Genomic DNA, 18,402 nt, shown 5'->3' with positions numbered 1-18,402 from the left:
GCTCCCAGCACTACGAGGCAGCCCTGCTGTGGCATGCTGGGCTCCCAGTCACAGCCCAGCTGACATGCATGAGGCTATAGCCCCACCAGGCAACCCTACTGGGGCGCACTGGGCTCCAGGTCCCGCCGGGCAGCTCAGCTGATGTGCGCCAAGCTCCTGGTCCTACAGCCCCACTGCTGTGTGCCAGGCTACAGCCCCACCAGGCAGCCCAGCTGAGTCACACCTGGCAGCCCAGCTGCAGGGAGCCTAGCCACCAGCCCTCCACCCAGACTCTCTGGTCCTGGAACATCCTTCCAGACCATGGATGTTGCCAGACAAGAGAGTCCCAGTTTACAGAGGTTCATCCTGTAGAAGGGATCTTTCTAGCTCTTGCACAGGAGATGAAATATCTTTCTTTTCAAAGTAATATCCATGTTTCAGCTCACTGGGCAGTTCCAGACAACTTCAAATCATTACGCCTTCTCCCTTAGCTCTGGTGTGTTTAGTGGCAAAATTTCTCAGCAAAGCCTAAGAGAGTGAAAGTCTCTAGAGGGTATGTCTACACTACAAAGTTAATTCAAACTAACAGACGTTAGTTCGAATTAACTTTAATAGGCGCTACACATGCAAACCGCTAGTTCAAACTTAATTCGAACTAGCGGAGCGCTTAATTCGAACTAGGTAAACCTCATTCTATGAGGACTAAGCCTAGTTCGAATTAAGTAGTTCGGATTAAGGGCGGTGTAGCCACTTAATTTGAACTAGTGGGAGGCTAGCCCTCCCCAGCTTGCCCTGGTGGCCACTCTGGGCACCACCAGGGAAACTCTTCTGCCCCTCTCCCAGCCCCGGAGCCCTTAAAGGGGCACGGTCTGGCGACGGTGCCCGTGCCAGGTGCAAGCCTGCCAGCACCCAGCCAGCAGACCCTGCACCTGGCACGGCTCGAGCCAGCCACCCGCTGCCACCCAGCCCTCTGCCTCTTCCCGGGACCAGGCTGGGGGCTCCCGGGAGCCTGCCCAGGTCCGCAAGAGGCGGGCGCCTGCCTGTTCTAGTGCAGACATCATGGACCTCATCCACGACCTCCGCACTAAGCACAGGAAAGTGGCCGTCTAGGGCAGGAGAGCTGCCAGCCTGGCCACCCAGGAGCAGGTTGGCATGAAAATCAAGGTGGTCCACTGAGACCCCCGACCCTGAGCCCTGAGCTTAGAATGGCTGTACTGGGTCAGACCAAAGGTCCATCTAGCCCAGTAGCCTGTCTGCTGACAGCGGCAAACACTAGGTACCCTGGAGGGGATGGACCGAAGACAATGACCAAGCCATTTGTCTCGTGCCATCCATCTCCAGCCTTCCACAAACAGAGTCCAGGGACACCATTCCTACCCACTGGCTAATACCACTCCATGGACCCAACCTCCATGACTTGATCTCACTTCTCTTTAAACTCTGTTATAGTTCTAGCCTTCACAGTCTCCTGCAGCAAGGAGTTCCATAGGTTGACTATTTGCTTTGTGAAGAAGAACTTTCTGTTGTTGGTTTGAAGCCTGCTACCCATTCATTTCATTTGGTGTCCTTTAGTCCTTCTATTATGGGAACTAATGAAGAAATTTTCTTTATGCACCCTCTCCACACCACTCATGCTTTTATAGACCTCTATCATATCCCCCCTCAGTCTCCTCTTTTCTAAGCTGAAAAGTCCCAGTCTCTTTAGCCTCTCTTCATATGGGACCTGTTCCAAACCCCTGATCATTTTAGTTGCCCTCCCTTCTCCCACACTCTCTCTTCCCCTCTCCCACCTCCTTTTCCCAGTCTCCCCGAGTTTTGTTCAATAAAGAGAGTTTCTATTTTTGAACACACATGTCCTTTATTTTGTACGTCAGGAAGGGGGGCTAGGGAGGGGTAAGTGGAAGGAGGTGAGGGAGTAATGGCGTACGAGCCCCTGATGGGGAGGACTGGGCTGGCTCTGCGGCCTCCTCGGGGTGGAAACTCTCCTGAAACCCCTTGATTGACCCCCCCTCCAGATGGCAACCTGCGGCAAATGCAGCCGGGCTGATGGCCAAGTGCTGTGATGTGCTGAGTGTGGGCACTCAGGGCACTCCAAGCCAGGACTGCTTTGCAAGCGGGGAACCCCTGAGAACTGTCTGTCCGGGGTGGGGGTTGGGTCCCTTTAAGCACAGCCCTCGGCTAGCCTGAGGCAGCAGCTCCACAGTCTAAGACCATGGTCCCCAACACGGTGCCCACGGGCACCATGGCGCCCGCGGGGGCATTTCTCTGCGCCCGCCAAGTGCTCAGGGCTGGCCCCGGGCACGTGGCGCATGCGCGGTGCCGGAGCCGGCCCCGGGCGTGTGGCGCACGGAGAGCGCCGGCCCCGGGGGCGTCGCGGATTCACGCCCCGTGGCGCATGGGGGAGGAGGAGGTGGGGAGAGAGCACCGGCCCCGGGCGCGCGGCGCTTGGGGAAGGGGGGAGAGAGGGAGAGAGAGCACCAGCGCCGGCCCCGGCGCGCGGCGCTTGGGGAAGGGAAGGGGGGAGAGCGCCGGCCCCGGAATGCGGCTATGGGGGGGGGCCGCCCCCCCGGCGCCCGGCGGGCGAACGGCCACGCCCCCTGGCGCCCGGCAACCCCAAATGGTTGGGGACCACTGGTCTAAGTCCTAATCTGATGCCCTACCGGCACTGCTTCCGGCCATCCTTAACCTCAGTTCAGGGTCCACTCAGTGTGGACATGCTAGTTCGAATTAGCAAAACGCTAATTCGAACTAGTTTTTAAGTCTAGATGCGCTAATTCGAATTAGCTTAATTTGAATTAACTAATTCGAATTAAGTTAGTTCGAATTAGTGCTGTAGTGTAGACATACCCTCTCTTAGTAGTCTCTTTTCATTCTTTCTCAGATGCCACTATTTATTATGAGGCAATCCAGCAGGTGCTGCCAGAAATGTGTAACTGCTCTCATATATAAATCAGGAGCAATACTTAAGTTCAAACCATGTCAGGAAAAAAAAAGGATCAGATTCAAGGTTGTGTGCTGAAACTTGAAATATATGGACTCAGGAAGCTGTGAATCAAATGGTTTACACTATTATTTATGCATGTGCCCCACAACCTGCACCAAAACCTAGCAGAGCATTGTGTGTTTGCATCTCCCATAAAATACAGCCAGAGCACAGGTAATAAAAGCGGTTTTCCACCAATCCTGCTTCACCCCCCAAAAACCAGAAAGATCGCTATATAGGACCAAAAAAATGTGGCCAGAGTCAGGGACTGTGGAGTAGGGTGAGATCATGGAGAAAGATATGCATGCTGGCTTGGCAAGGCCCTCTGGCATACCCATGGCACAGATTATTCTTGCCTGAAGCATGTGTAATTAGTGAAAAGAACAGAAGTCAGAGGATTGCAAGGGCAAAGCAGTTCGGACAAGATTGGAATGATAAGGACACTCCTTAGGTGCACCAGAGCTGTACATAGCATCCTCCAGGGGGGCACTAGCACAACATAGGACATCTTCAACTTTCGAGGCTATGTTATGCTAACTAGAGGACTGCCAGCATGCTCTGCCTGTGCCCCCCCTCCAACTCCTCCTCCGTGCCACAAACACATACTGCATGTCAAGTATGGAGTAACAAGTGAGAATCTCTCACTCCATGGAAAGCCCAGCTGAGGAAACTTTTTAAGCTATCATTGTGTCACTGCATCAGTGCAAAGGACCTTACCCTTAACCAACACCCTACAGTACCTGGGGTTTGGTTTTGTTTTCTGGTCTCAAGCAATGGTATTGTAAGATCAGAGTTTTATTATAGAAATGAATGTTGGGGGAGAAAAACCTCTGAGGTCATTTTGTCCGTCTCCAATTCTGAAGTTTAGTGTGAAAGGAAAAGCTAAACAAGCATTTTTAGGCAGCGTTAGAATTAGAGCCCAGCCTCTCCAGTTTACCAGTTACCTTAGCCAAGGCTTAGCACCACATTTGCCTCAGAAAAATGAGGGGTTGGGTTTTATTTGCCGACTGGAGGGAGTTCCTGAGCTGACATTTTGCCAGATTGTGCAGGTGTAAAGTTAATTGGCTTGTGTGTGGGTGTGTTTCTTGAGCCTATCTTGTATATTGGCAGCTAAACATTTATCAATCACTTATATTCCAGACCCTGAACATTCTGGTTACAAGGATATAAATAGAGCTAAGAAATCCTCAACATAAAACATGAGAAATGAGGGGCAGTAAAGGAGGGGAGATAAAGGAATGGGTAGAAAATAACAATAGGGAATAAAATAAAAAATCTCTTTTAAAGATATCATGAAAACCTGGCCACAAATACAGTTTGTTAGAACAAAATTACCCTGTGCACCTGCTTAATCATTCTTTATTAAACCACCATTCCAGAGGGAGAGAGAGCAGGACAAAACAATACAAATGAGCATCTGGAGCATCTGTATTATTTAAAGTACATGTCAGAGTGGCATGGAACAGTATCAGGACGTGTGATTTTTGTAAGACTGTGCCAGACTGTTCCATCATTTCATAACTGCCTACTTTAATTCCGATGTTAGTGGCTATAACAGGCCTGATTCCACTGATTGCAATGGAGTTATGCCAATGAAAACTGGTGTAACACAGTTGTGAATCGGGCTCAAGATATACTTAAATGGCTTACAATGTTATTTGCAGGGTTTGCCCTTAAGAAGTGTAAGTAAATAGAGAAAAGAAAATTAACTTCTCTGCAGCTAAATCATCTCTGGAAAGGCATCAAGGTCAGCTCTTGCTCGTTATGTTTTTTTCTGCATTAGTATTGGAAGAACAGAGAGCAGCATTTATTTTGCATTCCAAAGATTAACTGAAATGGAGGATGAAACAGTGAAACTGAATTAGTAAATTATTAACCAATTTCTATTAAATAAAAAAATAATCTATTACAAATCTCTTCCCCTCTGCCCCCAAACCTCCATTACACTATAAAGATTTGTCTTATGTATTTGTTTTTAGGAAATAAAGCAGAAGGAATAAGGGAAAACCGACTAGAGACAATCCATCAAGTCAGCTCCTAACACATTAATAATGAAGGCCTTTGAACTTAGCAAATCTTCCAGATATCTCTCTTAACTGCTTTCTTACAAACTCGTTTTGTGTTCCTGCTTCATCCAGTGGCTTCTTTTTAATTTTGCTGTCATGTTATTAAAAATGCCCCCATTATAATCTCTTGGCACAGGAACACTCATAAGAGATCACTCAGTGATCGGTGGCAGGGGCTTCAAGTGTTTTTATCAGTTTTGCAGAGTTATTCTTGCTGTGCTAGGACATAAAAATTGATGGCACTAAATGACATGTTTCAATGTTCAGATGCTCTTTGCCAAGTGTAATTTCACACCTTGAGAATACAAAAATCCACCAGATGGTTTCAACAACAAAACCCCAACCAGCAATATTTCCTTGCTCTACTTCCTGCAGAATTATTTTCCTTAAAAGAAAAAAGAATATGATCATTGCGTATGGTCCAAGATGAAAAGCCCACTTGATGTGATACACAAAAGGCAGCCTCCCTGCTTCCACCTTCAGGCTTGTTTAAGTCTGCTTGAACACAGAACAAATGTTACACTTAAAGCTAGTTACCAGATGGGGCTGAATTCCATCCTGGCAGGTGCAGTGAAAGGGTGCAAAGATGTTGACTAATGTGGCTTCTGGAGCAGGAAATCCTACCAACCAGGGCAGGATTCCTCATCATATTTTGGAAGGAGTGCATGGCACTCTTTCTATGAGCAGGGTGTGCTTGGATGTGCTCCTGGATAGAGCCCGCTCTTGAGGGCAGCCTACATGCCCACAGCCGGAGGGCTAGACAGCCATCCAGACCTGCAGACCACAAGCTGTGTAGGCTCAGTACACAGGCCAGCACTCATAAACACTAGGGAAGAGGTTTTTCTCTGTTTTTTGTACAGGAGCCAGAGGTTCTCTGTGTGCTCCCTCTCTCTCCTCCCCTCCTCCCATGCACTACAGCACCATAGAGGGCAGGGTTTAGTTTATAGAATTTACTTTCCTGATTTATAATTCTGTATAAACCAGTGGTCCCCAACCTTTCGGGGCTGCCGGGTGCCTGGGGGCGGGGCCGCTCACACGCCGGGGATCTTGAGGCGGAGCCACGCATGCGCCACGCGCCCAGGGCCAGCACCACACATGTGCCACGCGCCCAGGGCAGGGGCTGCCCATGCGCCCTGCGCCTGGGGCTGGCACCGCGCATGTGCCGTGTGCCGGGGGGGGGACCAGCTCAGATGATTCGGCGGGTGCACATAAATGCCCCAGCGGGCGCCATAGTGCCCGTGGGCACCACGTTGGGGACCACTGAATAAACACACCCCTACACCAATAACATATCAAACCCATATTCGAATTGTGAACTGCCCTACCACCTTGGCAATGGGAAAGTAAAATTTTATAAATGATTGAGTAAATTGACACCTGCAAAGATACTGCAAATTGACCTACTGGGCTTCAGCCTGATCTCACTTTATATCAGTATAAATCAGGTGGTAACTACACTGAAATCAATGGAATTATACCAATGCACAAGCAGAATCCATCACCCTTATTTTGCTTTTACAGTGCTTGCTAATCCCACCACAGCACAGAAATTGAAAAACCTATGTATGCAATCTCCATTGGCCAGGTTGCCTTATTGTGAAACTTACAGAAAATCCCAATCTTATAAAAATCACTGAAATGTGATGCCTTTCCTTCTCTTTATCTCTGATAAGACTGAGAAAGTGCTGCCGATACTACAAAACCATCACAGGAAAATGATATTTTACAACTGAAAAAAATACACAAACTCAGTGGAGATCAAGGTATTTAAATTAAAGATGCCTATAATATCCAAATAACGAAGAGGTAGCAGGGGAGATGGATGCAAACCAGAGTTGGGAAATTAAAGCTGCACAAACAGTCTCTCGGTGACAATTCTAGAAGAGGTAAAAACAGCAAAATCTTTACAATAATGCTGTTCTACACCAATAAGCCTACCCTATTCATGGGCCTGATCCAAAGCATATTGAAATGAGTGGATAGCTTCTCGCTGATTTTAATGATCTGTGGATTAGGCCCCAAGAGTCTAAAACATAAACCAATGAAATATTATGTGAATAAATTAATCAAAACTGTAATTATTCAGTGTTGTCTGCTGTTTCCTAGACAGGCTATATATTGCTCATTGCATTGTGTCACACAGTGTAGGAAAGGAATTGTATGACTGCTGTACTCCTGGGACTCTCAAAAAATCAGATGGTGATCTTGTCAGGTTATCCTAGTCAGCAAATATTTTAAACAAATAAATGTGGCAGAGGTAGGAAGGAATGTATTAGTTCATTTCTATTTTATTCATAAAATCTTGCCATTCCCTTCAAGCCAAGGACTAGGAAAATTGCAAAATTCCACTTCATTCTTAGCTGTTTTCCAAAAATAATATCTTAAACATATGCCACTTGGAACAATCTGCTACCCTAAAGATTTATTTTAAAAGAAGGCACACCTAAAGCTAAAGAAGCTCTGAGATTTGAAGTTTAAATCTCAGCTTTGAGAAGAACTTAAGACCCCGCATAATTATACGCAAATCTGGTTAATAGCAAATTAAAAAGACTCTGAGAGTGTCCTCCTGAATATGGATAGCCTTGGAGGGGAGGAAGAATTATTGATAGCCATTGCTTAATATCATTTTTTCATCTGCAGTTTTGCAGACAAAGTCTTCAAGGGCATGTTACCATTGTCACCCAAAGCTAGGAAGAAGTACAATTCTACTGCCATTCTGGGATACTGATTACTGAGTTAGAAAGATATGCTGTCCTGATAGTCTTTAAATATTGACCAGTGACTGGCTTCTTACCTGCACACTTGCCTTTGGATGGTAAATGGCTTAACGAACTCAGTCCTGTATATTTTTTTCTGATATATATTGTTCATAAAGGAAGTAAAAAAAACCCAGATAGGACCTCAGTTCCGTTATTATATTATTACTAGAAGATGCACCCGGCATTGCTTGGGTTCTTAGCTCAATTAATGTTTGTTTTTCTTCATTTAAATCATGGCTCTTGCGTGGACCTGGGGATGAGGGGTTCAGCATGCAGGCTTCCCTAGAGATAGAGGACTACCCCAGCCCTCTCTCATTGCAGCAGCTTGGGGCCTGGTGAGAAGCACCTCTCCATGACCACTTCTGCTCCAGTGGGCACAATCAGGGGAGAGGTTTATGTTCCCCGGTTGGGGCAGATCCAGGTTTGTTTGCCCCCTACCAGGGCCGGCTCTAGGTTTTTTGCTGACCCAAGCAAAAAAAATATTGCCCTCCCCCCTTGGCCCGCTGCCGCAGGACAGGCACTGAGGAGGAAAGCGCCCCTTTCACCTTGTAGTTCTTTGACTCCCACCATGCCCTCCTGCCAAACCCAGCCTACGTCCTGTCTCCCCTCCATACACATCCCCATCCACACACATCCTGACCCCTGCCCTCACTCACCAAACCCAGTTTCTACCTTCTCTCCGCTCCCAGGCAAACCCGACCCCTCAGTGACCGGACCCAGTCCGCCCCCCCTTCTCTCCACCATCTAATCCACCTGCACCCTCTCATCCCTGCCAGCCAAACCTGATCCCCTCTCCTCTCCTGACCGGATCCAGTCTGCTCCCCTCTCCCACCTCCCCCCACTGACTGAACTCCGTCTCCCCACCAAACCCTCGTGTCCCCTCCCCACAGCACGTGCAGAAACGTCGGAGCGCCCTGAGTGAGGGGTGATAGTGGCACGGGTCCACCTGGGGATGCGCGCGGACACAGCCGGGAAACATAACTGGCAAGGCCAAGGGTTCACGCTGCAGTTCCCAGAGTGAGGCAGCGACACCTCTCTCCCTCCCCCCCAAAATCTCTGAGCCAGGGCAGGCAAGCTCCCCCCCCCCCCCCCGTCCGCAGGCTGTGCCAGCCAATCTGCGTGCGAGGGGCGGAGCCAGCCCACCCTGCCCAGCGCTAGGCCAGTGTTTACAAACTGGCAGCCGACGCACACCGCCCGACCCCGCCAACTCCCCCACCCCTCTGGCAACACGCATCAACTCCCCCCCCCCCAGACTCCGCCCTTCCGCTGTCTAGACGCGGATCAGTCGACAAGGGAAGCCTTTGTCAACAGCTCCTGTAAACTTTGTTTCACGAGGCATAAGGGAGCGGTCGACAATGCTTCCCTTGTCGACTGATCCACGTCTAGACTCCCGCGCTGTGCCGGATCAGCTGATTGTCGGCACAGCATGACGGCCATTTTTATTTTAATGAAGCGGGGATTATTTAAATCCCCGCTTCATTGACTATGTCGGGTAAACTAGTTTACATGGCTCTGTCGACGGAGCCATATAGTCTAGACATACCCTTACAGCCAGACAGACCAACAGAGGCATGCACAGACAGACAAACTCTCTCATATATATAGTAATTTGTATTGCAATAGCACTCAGCTGCTCACTCGGCTCCAGCATCACCTACAATTCTTAAACTGTGATCTGTGGACCACTGGTGGACTGCAGAACATGTGCTATACTTGCTGCTGGTCTGTGGTGAGACAGCTGGACTCTCCTCCTTATTTCTAGCTGCTTCTATGGGTATTCAGAACCAGGTGTCACTGCAAAGAGAAGATGATAGGCCTGAAAAAGAAAAAGGATGGAAGGAAGATAAACTAGTTTAATTGGCCTCTGTTGCGGAAGAGAAGAGAAAGGAAGAGCTCCCACCCACTGCTGGAAGATGTTTGTCCAGGAAAGCAGGGGAGAAGGGAAATGAGGCATTGGGCCGTAAGATCTAGCAAAGATGGAGAGAAAAGGACCAACTAGCTAGGTATATCCAGAGGTGCCCCAAGAGAAAATCTTTCTATAAAATTTTAGTTTGTGCTATAAGTATTTTTCAGCGCCTCTGGCCAAGGTTGAGAAAAATGGATAGCTTCAAGAAGACCTTGCAAAATCCAGAATCACCAAATTATTTATTGTTTTATATAGTGAGGTGCTTTTTGTCTTGGTTACTGACATTTTGCAGAAACTGAATAGTAAATAGGTATCTAATGTAAAGTTTGGATAACTGTTTTGAATAGCCTCTGTTTGTCAGAGGGTGGAGATGGATGGCAGGAGAGAGATCGCTTGATCATTACCTGTTTGATTCACTCCCTCTGGGGCACCTGGCATTGGCCACTGTCGGCAGACAGGAAGCTGGGCTGGATGGACCTTTGGTCTGACCCAGTATGGCCATTCTTATGTTCTTATGTTGAGACTGAGGTGCCTATTCCATGCCTCTGTCTACTATGAAAAATAATTTTGTTTTCCACTGGTTGTCACTTGAGAGTACAACATCAGGGATCTGTAAAATTCTGAAAACATATATTATTTCCTTTGAGGTGCTCTGTTACAATGAGATCTAAAGAGATAAACTGTCAGAAAAGAAGATCAATAAGTCTTGAAGTCTAGTCAAGTCACAAAGTGATCTTGCCCTGAAGACTTCTCCTGATCTTTCTCTTTTCCAGAAGAATCTTTGTAAAGCGGAGGAGGTTAAAATAGCTGAAATCCTCGGGAAATGTGTCCTTTGAAAAGGAATGACGTGACTTTTATTCTCATTCACAAACCTACGAAAATGAAAACAGACGAAAACACCTACATTCTTGTCTGGAAAACATAACCTAGAGCCACTGTCCTATCAAAATAAGAAAACAGCTGATTGAGGCAGGGAGAAACCTAACAAAACACACCAGTGCTTTAGAAGGTAAACACAGGACACATAAATGGTTTGGAAACCAGTCTTTCCAGCATTCTCTTAATAGGTGAGGACCAAAATCTATGTCTCTGAGATTTATGAATGCAATCTACTCCCCTATATATGCATATTTTCAAAAAATGGATTCCCTGGATTACACAGTATTTGCACTTCAGGTAATTGTGGAGACGCTAAGACTTGTTTATAAGATGAGAGACCCATCTTTTTTGGAAACTAGAAAAACTGTGTTTGACAACTTATTCTTTCCTTCTGAAAGGTTCCCTTTAGCTTTGTTGATCAACAGGTCATACATTTTGCGGTATACTTGTGCCTCTGTGATAACTGGTTTTCTGTCTGGGCAGACTGTATGGACAGCCTATCATCCAACTTTCGGTGGTAGTAATCAAAATACTTAGCACTTACATTGCTCCTTCTCATCTGGCTTTCCCACAGCTCTTTGCAAAGTTGGGTGACAGAGGGCTGGATTTGTGCAAGTTTGGGCATAAATGATGAGCTTGCACTTTTATGGCCAGCTCTATTTTAAATTCCATGGGCCTCTGTTGCCAGTCAGAAGCCGCTTTAGGTACAGACTACACAAGAAAAAGTTTGCTGGTACACCTGTGCTGGCAAACTCCACTAAGCAGATACAGCTTTAATCTGGCAAAAGAGTGTTTTTGCTGGTGCAGTTTATATCAGCTCTCTGAGCAAAATAAACTATACTGGAAAAATCATTTTTGTGTTGGTATAACTGTCTCCACTATGGTTTTGTAGTATAAAATTGTCATTAAAAACACCCCTCTAAATGCACCCTTTTAGCCAAATCTCCTTCTTCCTGTCAGCACTAGCCTTAAACCCAAAGAAAGTGGCCACTTGGCACTCATGCTTTGGGAAACCTACAATTACACCTCTATTTTTCTGTTCATCAATAGGCCAGTCTGAGCTGTGGCAGTAAGATAAGAGGAGAGGGAACAATGCATTACAGAACCTTCCCTGCTACACAAAAGGCGGCAACTCCAGCATGCCATAGAGAAAAATCTCGCTGCCAAGGATATTACTGTAAGTGAGAATGGGATGCATAAGTAATTAAGGGAAGGTAGCTATGGGCAGGAAGTCCCAATGTAAGCATGTAAGTTCCTTACCCCCCTCTCATAGAATTCAGCTATTGCATTTTCTCTGTGTATGCTTCTATTTTGAATAGACTTACTTCCCTTCTGGACCGCGTTTGGGCTACGTCTACACTGGCCCCTTGGGCCAGAAAGGGGCATGCTAATTTGACAGGTCGTAATAGGGAAATCCGCGGGGGATTTAAATATCCCCCGCGGCATTTAAATAAAAATGTCCGCCAATAAAAATGTCCTACTTTGAAGTAGGAATAAGAGATCCTCCGGAAAAGGGCTTTTTTCCGGAGGATCGGGGCCAGTGTAGACGCTCTTTTCCGGCTTTTCTAAAAGCCGGAAAAAAGCGGCGGACATTTTTATTTAAATGCCACGGGGGATATTTAAATCCCCCGCGGATTTCCCTATTACAACCTGTCAAATTAGCATGACCCTTTCGGAAAAGGGGCCAATGTAGACGCAGCCATAGAGTTTCAGCCTAACTTATTTAGGATAAGGATGGGTTCTTAAATAGCCTGATGTATCTTCACTGTCTGGCCTCATATTTTAGAATGAGACCCAAAGGACACAGTGAAGCAGTACGGGCTTATAGGATTTGCCACCACTTTGCTTGTTCCCGTTTCTCATCTGCTATCTTAGTAGCCAAATGAAACTAACTAGATCTAAGGGATCCAAGCCGGTGGCAGCAGGAAAAAGGCAAAAGTCATTCCTTTCCCCCTTATCCTCTGCAAGAGCCTGATGCAGAGCCCACTGGCATTAGGCTCGTTGAACCCAGGGCTTTGTCTCAGACTAGTGGCATGCAGAAACCCTAATTCTCAAGCTGCCAAGGACTAAATATGAGATACTATTAGGCCATGTCTACACTACCGAGAATATTGAAGCAGCTGCAGTCAATCTTCCGTGGTTCCAATTAACAGGTCTAGTGAAGACACGCTAATTCGAACTGAGAGGGGCACTCCAGTCAATGCCTGTAGTCCTGCTTCTTTGGGGATTAAGGGAAGTTGAAAGGAGAGTGTTCTTGCTTTGACTTTCTACAGTGTAGACGCCGCCAAAATTCAAGTTAAGATACTTTGACTTAAGCTACATAATTAACATAGCTGAAGTTGCGTACTTTAATTTGAACTTATCCCCTCATGCAGACCAGGGCCTAGTGACAAAGATTCAAAATGAGGGACACAAAGTAATGAAACATATAAGAAATCTTAAATGCGGTGGGAATCCTTTTTAGTGTAAACAACTTTTTCTGACACCTCAGTTTCATGATTCTTTATTTCTGATGTCAAATAATTTTCAAAAATACAAGTGAGCGGACTCCACATTTGTTAGGCACATAGGTAACTTTGGGATTAACGTGCTGGCCCTGTGCAACATTTTGCTAGGCCCAGGGCAAACTCATAGCATAGGCCCCATCTCACCCCACTGTGACATATTAATTAATAAAAGAAAAACATATTTTATTTCTGAAATGGCATAGATAAGTTTTATCAGTTTACAACTTTATTTTCCTCACCTTTTCCATTAGAAAATCATGAATGACATCACTAAATTAAATCTTCTTTGCAAGTTCGCAGCCCTTGGAGAGCAAGATGACTTTTGTCTGCACATTTTAATGAGTGCCAGCTTCTGCTACAGTCATGAGCGAAATGGAAAAAATGTGTAGTTCTGTGCATGCATCATTGAAAATAGTTATAGCTTTTGTTGAAAATCTCTACTAAAATTATTTAGGACTGACTGGAACATAAAACATATGTCACTGATTGCTTTGAATCAAAACTCCAAATCTCAGATAATATTGTCCAAATTTTCATAGAATACATTCTTTCTGAATGAAGACTCTAGTTCACCTTCACAGGGGACAAAACATGATTCCTCAGGACATCATTAAATCTTTTCCACTTCTTACTTCACTTCTGTAATAGCTGTAGCAAAATTCCCATACCTACCACTATGTGTACTTCCAATAGAACTTTGAATCACTGATCGTGCTGTTCCTTTAATTCTTCCATAATAAAAGCAAAGAGATTTGCCTCTGAATCAAGAGAGTTCCCTCTGGCTTGTAAAATCTTACTTCTCTCATCAGAACTTTATATCAAAAGCTAGCCAACAAAAGGCATGAAAATGAGCTGAAGCACTGTTTTGGTGCTTCCTCTTTTGATTGTCCTTTTAATTCAAGACAGCAATGCTTCCTGGAATACCTGGACAGCACATCAGCACATGCCCTTCAGCGTGTGTCTGAATGAGAATGGAGTGAAGAGTTTATCTTACTTGTTATAATCTTCCACCTCATAGGACTAGCATTGAAAAACATGAAAAATTGCTGCATGAGACCAAAATATGTTACTGTTTCAGTACATGCAGCTCAGTTCCAGTATTACCTTCTATGAAATTAAGTGAATTGGAAGCACAAGGAGAATTTACAGCAAATTTATTTTTGGACATAATTTATACCTAAACACCTTTTAATTTTCCTGACATATATTAGACCCATTATCAAATCCTTTACTTCTAGTCGTCAAGTAGAATTTTATGATGCTTCACACTGGCAATTAGCATTTCACCTATTGTTCTCCACTTTTTTGATCAAAGTTGATGAACTCGAGGAATCTTTCTTGAATGTTAAATGCATCACTATCTTGGTCCTGAACTACAACACACTTTGTTCATGATGACACTACTCAGGGGTAGCATCACATATGACAAAATAATAGATGACTTTTTCTCTCTCTGTGACAGAACTGCCTTCTGTATGCTTTTGCTACATAATTCAATAAGCTCCTTCTAACTTCCATGAGAGGTAATGTGCCGATCCTTGCATTATTCTACCCTCTATCTGCTTCTGTTTGACTTTAACCAAATGGTCACAAATTATGCTGTCATAATGAATTTCAAATTCAAAAGTTGCAAAAAAGTTGCTGTTGTATGGATCACCAATATCTTCTTGGAAGTAAGGTAACATTCAATATTTTTCCAATATTGCTCTCCATCTTGCAGATTCCATTAATATTTGTTTCTGAATCTCACTGTTCAATCCCCATCCACCTGACGGGGATTCCTCTAACTCCTTCGACTAGCAGTAGCAGTTTTATGTTCTACGCTGTTATCATATTCAGGAAGTTTATTATATAGTTTGCACCATTTTCCACAGTGGGTTTATCCTTAGCTTTTTGCCAATGTACTGCATTGTTTTTCTTTGTCTTTCCCTCAGAAAATAGTTGACACAGAAAGAAGTATGGTGCTTTGTTTGTAACACTACAAACAAGCCAATCTCTTGGGCTGTGTCTAGACTACATGCCTCTGTCGGCAGAGGCACGTAGATTAGACACGTAGGCAAAGGCAAATGAAGCCGCGATTTAAATGATCGCGGCTTCATTTACATTTACATGGCTGCCGCGCTGAGCCAACAAACAGCTGATCAGCTGTTTGTCGGCTCGCGCGCTAGTCTGGACGCTCCCCTGCCGACATCAAAGCCCTTTGTTGGCGGCCCCGTTATTCCTTGTGGAATGAGGTTTACCGGGGCTGCCGACAAAGGGCTTTGATGTCGACAGGGGGAACGTCCAGACTAGCGCGCGAGCCGACAAACAGCTGATCAGCTGTTTGTCGGCTCAGCGCGGCAGCCATGTAAATGTAAATGAAGCTGCGATCATTTAAATCACGGCTTCATTTGCCTTTGCCAAAACAACAAATCTACATGGCTCCGTCGATGGAGCAATGTAGTCTAAACGTACCCTTGGAGTCCTTTCTTTTGTGCTGGATGTCTGACATTTGAGAAGAAATTCAGGAAAACTATGTCCATCAACATCTTTTGTCATTGACTCCCCTAACTTCCACATTTCAGACCAGTGAGGCTATGTCTATACCACACTGTAAAATCGAAAAAAGGTACACAATTTGCGGTACACAAATTGCATATATTTTTTCGATTTAATTTAGAAAGAGGCTATTTCGAAATTTGGCGCATCTACACAGCGCCAAATTTGGAAATAAAGTGCTCTTTTGAGCCATCCCTTATTCCTTGTAGAACAAGGTTTACAAGGATGGTGAAAGAGCGCGTCCACTATTTCGAAATTTTTTCCAAAATAGCGGACACGTTCCTTGGACGCGGAGTTGTTATTTTGGGATACTTCCAATATCCCAACATAGCAATGCAGTCTAGACATAGCCATAGAGGGTTTTTTTTTTTTATTACAGAAGCTGTTATGTGTTTAGGCCACAATCCTGAATATTTAAAAAAGCATGAATCAGTAAGCCATGTAGTACAACTCTCCTGCTTTTTGCTACCCTTCTTCTGAGTCTGGTGGCAGGTGATGGTATTACTGGAGGATTCACTGGCATCCTTTTGCTTCTTATTCTCATTTCTTTAACTTCCTGATGTTTCTGGGCGCCAGATTTGAATTTATAGCCAGACATTGGAATAAGCTGCATGTAACTCCTCATCTTCTCCGTGGGTTACTTTGGAGCAGGCAGCACTCTCCTGTGTACCAGGGCACCTGATGTTGTTGATATTAAAGGAGACCCTTAATATCCCAGTGGTGATTTTAGATAGGTGAGAATCCTCAGTTCACTCCTCCACTGCATAAGAACATAAGAACGGCCATACTGAGTCAGACCAAAGGTCCATCTAGCCCAGTATCCTGTCTGCCGACAGTAGCCAGTACCAGATGCCCCAGAGAGAGGGATCACAAAAGGTAATCCTCACGTGATCCCTCCCCTGTCACCCATCTCCAGAGAAACAGAGGCTAGGGACACCATTTCTACCCCTCCTGGTTACCCACTGAAGTCCTTTACTTCTAAAGGAATTCAAAATTGGTCATGCCTCCACCTGGCTGGCCCCTGTATACATTTAATGGTGTGCCTTGGAAACCTCCAGGAATAAACCCATTCTAATAATACTAAAAATAATTTGTGACATGGAGTTAACTCAGATATACCAATCTACTATATATTTGAGTGTGTTTGTGAGTGAGCGAGTCTGTCCAAATTTGTTCAAGAACTCCTCCTAAACGGTAAGAGCTAGGACCACCAAATTTGGAGTGCAGCTTCCTCTTATCATATCTTTAAGCAAAATAAAGGTTTGGTTGTGCAGGATGGGGACCGAAGCTTCCTCCTGCCCCAATTTGCTTAAAAAGAATTCCTCCTAAACAGTAAGAGCTAGCTTGCCCCTCTTCATGTATACAAGGATGGATGAAACCATACCGGAAAGAGAAAGAATAACCGGGTAGGTGAAAGGGGCTGGCTGGCACACACCCCCAAATCTGGGAATGCCCCCGTCCTTATTCTCCGATTCTCCAGGTACCCTTTAGGAAAAGCAGGAGGGGCTGCAGCTTCTCCCCCTCCATTTGTACAAGAGTATTGCTGGCTATTCCCCTTCATCAGGGAGTGAGGGAAAAGTGAACAGTTTGCTCCATTCCTCCATTCTGTCTAGGCTTGCCCTCGCTGGGGGACATGTATCCCTCCCCTAGCTGTGCCGGCTGGAGCTGCAGTGGCCATGAAAAGGCACTTCTCACATGCCCCAAACTGCTGTGGTGAGAAAGGGCTAGGGTAGCAATGCTGGGTAAATCTTGTAGTTATAAATAATACACATCTAATGTTAGACTTAATACTCTTTTACTTAACAATTTAAAGAAACAGGGTTTAACAGGCTAACATTATACATCTCTCCTAATTTAAATCCACTGTGTGCAGCTGAATAAAATCAATTAACAAATCTAAGGATTCAGTAATAAATTAAACTTATCTAACTGGCATTTACACTGCCACCACTTATCCCACCCTTGAGTATACACTCCTCTGGATTGCAGAGTCCCAGATTCTTGTACCGGCATGCTTGAAGATCTGCAGCTGGAGGCAGCACTGTGCAGGTTTTGTTTATCAGCCCAGCCAAGGCAACAAGCTGTACAACCTCTCTGAAGACTAGAGCTGGCTCCACCAAATGCCATCAGCTCTGAGTCCTAGTTCACTGGGAAGATCGTTCTGCCTCTCCTCGGAATAAGAATCAGTCTCTCTGCTGTGCCCCTTCGCTTGCCCGCACTTTCCCAAACAACAGTGAGGGTTACTCACAGTTCCTTCCCTGTAGGCCCTTCTCAGTCGGCTCCAAGCACAGCAACCATCTTCTTCAGGGACAACTAACAGCCTCTGAAGCACCCTACGCGATCAAAGCACAGCAGGCTCTCCTGTTTAGCAGCAGCTCCTGGTCTGGACAGAACTCCACACCAGCAATCTGGCTCCCCTCTCCAAACCACCTGCTCTCTCTGCACTGCCTGGAAGAGCAGTGTCCCGCCTTTTCGCAAGGCACTATGGGAGTTGTAGTTTCTAAGGCTAGATTGCAGCACACAGGATCTTCCCAATGAATTTTAGAGGTTCCCAGCAGGGCCAACAGTCACTGTGGGCGGGGCAGCTCCACATCCCCAGAAGGGGTGGGGCCTTAGGTGGAAGGGGCAGGACAGGAGCAGCCAGCCATCAGTGCCACCCAGAGCGCAGCGCCCCCCCCCACCCAGCCCTGAGAGCAGGGCTACTCAACTTTGGAAGCCCCGGGGGCCACAATGATATCTACAGCACATGCCGCGGGCCGCAGCTTAAGTATGGTTGCATATATGT

At 45.8% G+C, this 18,402-nt stretch overlaps 1 long non-coding RNA gene across 1 annotated transcript in view; it reads right to left on the bottom strand.

The window, feature by feature from the left end:
• Nucleotides 1-18,149, bottom strand: part of LOC112547627 (uncharacterized) — a 132,227-nt gene extending 114,078 nt beyond the window's left edge. The window contains exon 1 of the long non-coding RNA XR_003091389.2: nt 17,866-18,149. This is a non-coding gene — a long non-coding RNA (uncharacterized LOC112547627). The remainder of the gene's footprint in view (nt 1-17,865) is intronic.
• Between the last annotated feature and the right edge of the window lie 253 nt (nt 18,150-18,402).

This window comes from Pelodiscus sinensis, chromosome 2, assembly GCF_049634645.1.
Source record: "Pelodiscus sinensis isolate JC-2024 chromosome 2, ASM4963464v1, whole genome shotgun sequence".
Classification (NCBI taxonomy): Eukaryota; Metazoa; Chordata; order Testudines; family Trionychidae; genus Pelodiscus; species Pelodiscus sinensis.
Note: the sequence above shows the minus strand (reverse complement) of the source record. Positions and strands in the feature narration are given on the sequence as shown.